We start from the raw sequence: 6,540 nt of genomic DNA, 5'->3' as shown, positions 1-6,540 counted from the left end.
GTTTATACGACTTAACAGTAGATATTAATGCGTTTAAAAAACGATATTCAGAATATTCAGATGATGATAACAAGGATTAATTTCGTTTAGAAGTCATTTCAATACATGTTTGCTTAGATAAATATCAAACTATAAGCAATTCTTAAGTAAAATTTCAAAAATTGTTTTTTTTCAATAGTCACAACATTTATTATTGTGTTCTTTGGAAAGGTCAAACAAACTCATAACTGAACCTCTATGTTCTGGCTGTAAAATGTGTTATATTTTCAATGCCAACCCAACACATTCGAGTACCAAGAAGTAATGAGAGTTGGATATTTATGGAGCTATGAAAAAGGAAATTAGGCAATTACTGGCCAATTTTCGTAAAATGTGATACATTCTTCTTGGCGCGCAGTGCAATTAATAGCGCTAAAGAAGTGCGAAGTTGGCCCATTAAGTGGTCAATCAAGCGATGTTTTGGCCACTTCTGAGCTGATTCCAACTCTTGTTTGGATCACCGAGGGGGGCCTTGAGTGGGGCATATCGAATGGATGGAACAAGCATGTGATGTATGGCTCGAGTTAATCGATTCCACATAAAAATATAGTTTAGCCACGCAGAACTGCATTGAGGTGGCTCCCATGGTGGAGTATCATTAGGCCAGCCACTAAAATGCTAATCGATCCGATCCGAGCTCAACAGGTACAAATATATCTTTATATATGGTATAAGTTGGACTTGGTCTTCTTCCTCTGCTTTGCATAGTGTCCACACACACATAGATACGCACACACACACACACACACATACACTCTGGCCACAAAGTTTGAATCTTGTATTACCAGCTGACGTATTTGCTAACTGATGAATTTTATACAAATTTGATACACTCGAGGTGAGCTTGATTTTGTTTGGCGGTGTTGTTTTTTGTCGTTTTATGTTTTCGTATAGAAGCATCTATGTCTAAATGTATCGCCGTGCAGAAGAAGCAGCGCCTCAACGAGTTTTATTCGCGGTTTTATTTTATATATGAAAATTCAAATTAAAGCTAATAAATACTTAGGCGTTCATTGTGGCTCTAGTCCGAGCCGAACTCTATCTGAAATTCATTAGAAAACTGGTCCATCTAACCTTCGAGACGATAAGATGCCACCGAGAGCGGGGATTGGGCAAGGGACTTCACACTGATTGACGTCTTTGGATTGCATAATCCAATTAAGTTGGTGCTAATCGCCTGAAATGCGATGTCAAGTCGAGTTAATGCCACGAGACATGTAAGGATACTGCAGGATTGGGGCCTCCTTGAAGGTTGCCTCGCGTGTCCAAGTCAAGGCCCCGAAAGGCGGAAGGCAGCGGGAAGCTCCAAAAAACTCAGTGGATGAATGTGTGGTCTTGGACCCGGGTCAACAAATCATAAAGCAACAGCTAAAATTTATGACCAGGTGGAAATTATGAGGCCTTTTCGTGGCTTTACAAGTGCACAGTGGTGTTCGTGGCTGCCATTACGATCAGACACTTCTCATGCCACCACCGATCGTCCAGACTTCGATAAATTATGAATATATGATATATATATAAATATGTGGAGTTCATCGATTGCCTCAGTGTGTGATATCTAATGGAGCTTCTTTAAATCAAAATTAAATACACACTTGCACGAGGAGTCTAAGGGGGAATACCCTTTAGTTCAAGCTTTGTATATTTTGACAATATATAACCAATTATTAATTTATATTATATATTTTATAATCCTATTTTGCTTCCTGTTTCAAAAAGATGATTCTTGGAACTGCTGAATTTCTAGTATTTTCGTGCATCAATAATTTGTAAGCAATAAGTAAGCTTACTTTTATAAAAACTAATTTTTACAAACACAACTGGAAAATTTTAGGATATGTAAGCTTGGATTTTTTGGCGAAGAGTTAAAGCTATTTACTTGGTAACAAATAACAATATTTAATTATTTAAAAAATATATATTTTTTTTTTGTTTAAGAACTTGTTAAGCGATCTATGTTAACCTGTAAATAAAAGGGTGTGCTCGATGAGAAATAAAAGACTGACAAATTTGCATGTCTGCCTTTTAATTTGGCTTTTCGGGCGTAGAATCGACGCTGTCAAAAGTGTTGGTCTGCCTAAAAGATATACCATAAGTAAATGGCAATATATTATGTACTGGGACGAACCAGTTGGCTATTGAAATGAGGCGATATAACCAGTTGGCCAGATCCCGGGCAAAAACAAATGAATTTTATTCGAGATTAAAATTTTGGCTCGTTGTTTTTATTTGGGCAGACCGTGTAGAATTTACACATCCACGTCAAAGCCTTAAGCCTGATCTGTAGCTCCAATTCATACATTATATGTATCTCATTTGTGTATATTTAATTTTGAGTTCAATTTCGGTCCCAAACAGCCTTGTGGCCGTCGACGCGTGTGACTCGGAGTGCTCCAGTTTCTGTTTTATTTGCGCTCCAAAATGTTTGTGCCTCCGACGAGGGGAGTGACGTGATGAGTGCTTGTATCCGATTGCCACTGGCCCAAGTGGGCTAATTTGGCAGCAAAGATGGATAAAGGGGTGACGTGAAGTGCTCTCTGAGTTGGCCATTAATCAGGTCTCTATGTGAGCCATCATCTGAAGCTCCATTTCGAGCACCTTCCGACGAAGACCCCATGGTCTCGAGACGGGGTGTCGCCTTAAGTGAACAATAGGCTCAATTCTGTAGTCCTGGCCTGATTGATGATAGCGGTCCGCAGATCTTGTAAATTCTGTTCAAGCCCGACACTTTCGCTTTAAAAGGCCAGTCGCGAGTTGGTTAAACTTTCAAGGGTCACTGGGTTATGTAATGGTCGAAGCACAGATTCTGTGTAACCGGTTCTCATGGATGCTGGCTACCTGTTCGTCCCACAGTTCCCAGCGCGGTGACCCTCAGCGGTTCCCAAAAAATGGTCTGGGTGTTTCATGTGGCGCGGCAAGGATCGCAATGGCAATGGCCCGCAATTGTGGCCCATAAATTGCTGGCCAAAAACTGGTTAACACTCGCCTGCCGGTGTCCTTGATAAGGCTTATTAATATTTTTTGTTGTTTCTGGGTCTTTCGCAGGGGAAAAACACGTTTTTTCTTCATTTTACTTCTCTCGCCGCACTGTTTTTAATTTCAAGTAAATTTCACAGGTTTTAAATGAATATCAAACGTCATTTATTCATCGAATTCGCAGACTTGGTATATCCATTAACCAAATGCCGTTAGCAAGTTGTTTATGCGATTGCTAACAATTATTCACTCGTATCGCAAACATTTTCCATTTTGCCAAATCATATTCATAAATTTACGGTCGGGATTTCTGTTTTGAATTCTTCTAACTGTACTTTTTATTGTTTAAACAAAGGCGAGCGACAACTTGTTGAAAGAATTAATTAGGTCTTTTTGGCCGATCTAAATCAATTTAAGGAGAATGTTTCACAGATCATTGGTCGATAAGTCAGCCTTTATTTATTTGCATTCAGCCCATCTAGATATGGTTAAAAGACTTAATCGATTTTCAAATACATTTTGTCAGCCTGATTAATTGAGTCAATGAATGAAATATGGCTTTTATTCAAGGGCGAAATAACCCGAATATAGTTCAGTTTAATACTTAATTATCGAATTTTTCGTTGTATATACTTAAGAGTGTTATTATAGAAGGATTTGCAGGACTCAGTTAAATTTTAAAATTATTTTGGACTTGGGATTCAGAAACTTCCAAAAATTGGCAGAAAGATTTCCTACTAAGAACATTCCATTTCAAAGTTGCTGTGTTGTAAAATCCAGTTCGAACCTTTTATAAAACCTTTGGTAATTCCACTTCCTTGACTAGAACTCGAATCCAAATTTCAAACTGAGCACAAAAAAAAAGCGAAACGACGTGGCAAACTAGTTAGTCGGGTTGGGCGTCTGTTTAGCTGGCGGATTTACATAAGTATAAATCTTAAGCAGAAAACAATATAGTCCGCCTTGAGTGAAGTCATGTAGAAGTTACCAGAGATTCGAGTTATGTATTGGGACAAATTTGCATAAATCATAAGCACAATTAACAATCTTTCGGTGCTCCGTTCTCCTCCAACCGCTGACGCAGGTGACGTGACATTTGACTCGGAAATTTATATGATTCCCTCCAAGACAAGATCCGCGAAATTTGAATATCCACGCACTCTGAGACGCTTCTTTATCCATTCAAAGATGCGTGAATCTTCTGGGCGGGTAGAGAGTCATCGGCCTTCTTATAAATATTCAGTGGCGACATCTTCTTCTCGGTTTTCTGTTCTTCGGCGAACACTTTTTATTAACCGATATGCGGTTGAGTTTTTCGTGTTGCTGGCCAAGAGACTTGATTTCAATTTTAATGGCCGGTGCGTGAGGGTATTTAATTTGCTCTAGGATTAGATAAGTAATATTAATTGTCTACCTGAATCGGTACAAGTCTTTAAAAACAAGCGTCGAGGCATTTAAGAATACAATCAATCTTCTCAGCAGTTTTAACATGATTTATATAATATTTAATTGTGCTACGAATTACATTAAAGAAATAGTATTTTTTGGAAAAAATCTTAGTCTTAAAGTTGTTTGCTACATTTCTGTAAGAAATTTGCATCTCCAGAAGATGGTTCTTTGTGAGGATTGTTTTTGGATTTACCAGAAAATAAAATGTAGTTAGTTTTATGATTTAAGATTTGTTTACCTCGCTTCTCGTTTTGTTTTTGATGACTAAAAATGCCATTTATACAAGATAATGTCTGTAGCACCATTCGGAAATAGCGCCAAGACAAGATCTCCATGCTGATAAAACATAATGAAAAACTAGATATTATGATTTCCGCGCCCGAAACAAAGGCTCATAACAATTCACATACGAGCTCTGAAACTCCCCTAGATTAACAAATTTATTTTTAAATTATCCGAATAGCAACCTGTCTAGAATGCGGTTTAGAACAGGCTCAGGCCACGGGCTTGTTTGATTCGACAACCGCCAACGTCCTTCAGTGGAGGCAGCAAATTATCAACCATGCATGGAAGACGTTGAATAATCGTCTGTTGCAATGTCGGATGAGGTTACAAAAAAAGGCTTTTCCTCTAGCCGGCAGTCGAGAAGCATTCAATGCGCCAAAAACTAAAAAGAAATAATAAAAACAAGTCAGTCGCTTCAGTTATCCGCAATGACAAATTTGAAATGTCATCAGTCGCCGCCAAGTGTCATTGCCTTTGCGGGGATGTGCGAAGCAAGTTATGACCCGAATAGTTAGCCAGCAATTATGTAATAAAAGCCAAGAATTAATGTGGCTCTAAGTGCCGTCTGATGGCCGCAGGGGTGACTTCCGTTCGGCTGCACTTCCTCTGGGTGTTGTTCCGTTCCGTTTTTTTCTAGACCCTGACTACCCAGTGACCACGCACCTTTGGGCCGAAAGAGTTCAAAGTCACATCTATTTTGGGCCGGCTCATGACTGCGCGTGGCCAGTGGGTGTCACTCTGATTGGTTCATTAAAATCTAGACGTGACTGCTTGCGAATAAATAAATTCTAGTTATTAAAGTGGCGAAATGCAGGCGATGACAAATGCCGAAACCCGTTTGGGAGTCGCTCGAAGAATGCAGCACTGAACACCGATCACCGATCATCGAGATCTTCGAGTGTGCGTTTAAAGGTCACTCGGCTGACACGGAGTCAGAGATGAGCTGAGCCGAGCTGAGCCTACCTTAACATTCAACTCCGGCTGCCATCTGCTGACCCCCGGGCACACGCATTTTTGGCCAAGTCAACCGGTTCATGTTCATGTTCAATTGGCCGACTCCAACTCCAACTCCAACATCGACGCGCAACTCCAACTGCATTTAGGCCTGCTCCGAGGGGTAATTGCCATTAGCCAACGCCTGATCTTCTCGGCCTTATTTGCCTTGGCAAGCATCGATGGGAGCCTTGACTTGGCTCTCGATCGGCAAGCTCAGCTTCGGCTTGTCTCATCGATTGATGAAATTCGGTGGCTCGGACCCATTTACCAAATTAAACGCTGCACGACAACGTGTTTAACACTCGCCGCAGACTTCTGCCAAAAGTACGAGCATATTTGCCAGCCATCGGAGTTGGCTAAATAGAAATGCCAACAAGAGCAGGCGTTGGTGGATGGTCGGATGGCTGGATGGTGCGTCTGGCTTAGTTGCCCTTCTGCCATAATTGCTGGGCCTCAATTTGGCTGCCTTTTTGTCTTAGCCATGTTATCTGGCTGTTAACTCACAAACATCAAACAACCGAGACTGGTTGCCTTTCTGGTCAGCATTCAGCTGTCGGCGTCGCTGTCGACGACGGCTGAGGCAGCGGCAGCGGCAGAGGCTTCGTATTCGGCTCATCTTCATCTGGCCAAAATGCTTTCGATTTCGGCTTTTGGCCGTGTGTTAACAGCTGTCGCCCAGGTGAAGATGCCTCTGCCGACGCCGCTGCCCAAGTGGGCAGATGCTGAGTCCGAGTATATATAGAAAATCTACAAGTTTTGATGCTTTAGTTGGTATTCCACACTCGACCTAGAAGT

The sequence above is a fragment of the Drosophila sechellia genome, chromosome 3L, assembly GCF_004382195.2.
Source record: "Drosophila sechellia strain sech25 chromosome 3L, ASM438219v1, whole genome shotgun sequence".
NCBI lineage: Eukaryota > Metazoa > Arthropoda > Insecta > Diptera > Drosophilidae > Drosophila > Drosophila sechellia.
The sequence above is the reverse complement of the archived record's forward strand: the minus strand, read 5'-3'. Positions refer to the sequence as shown.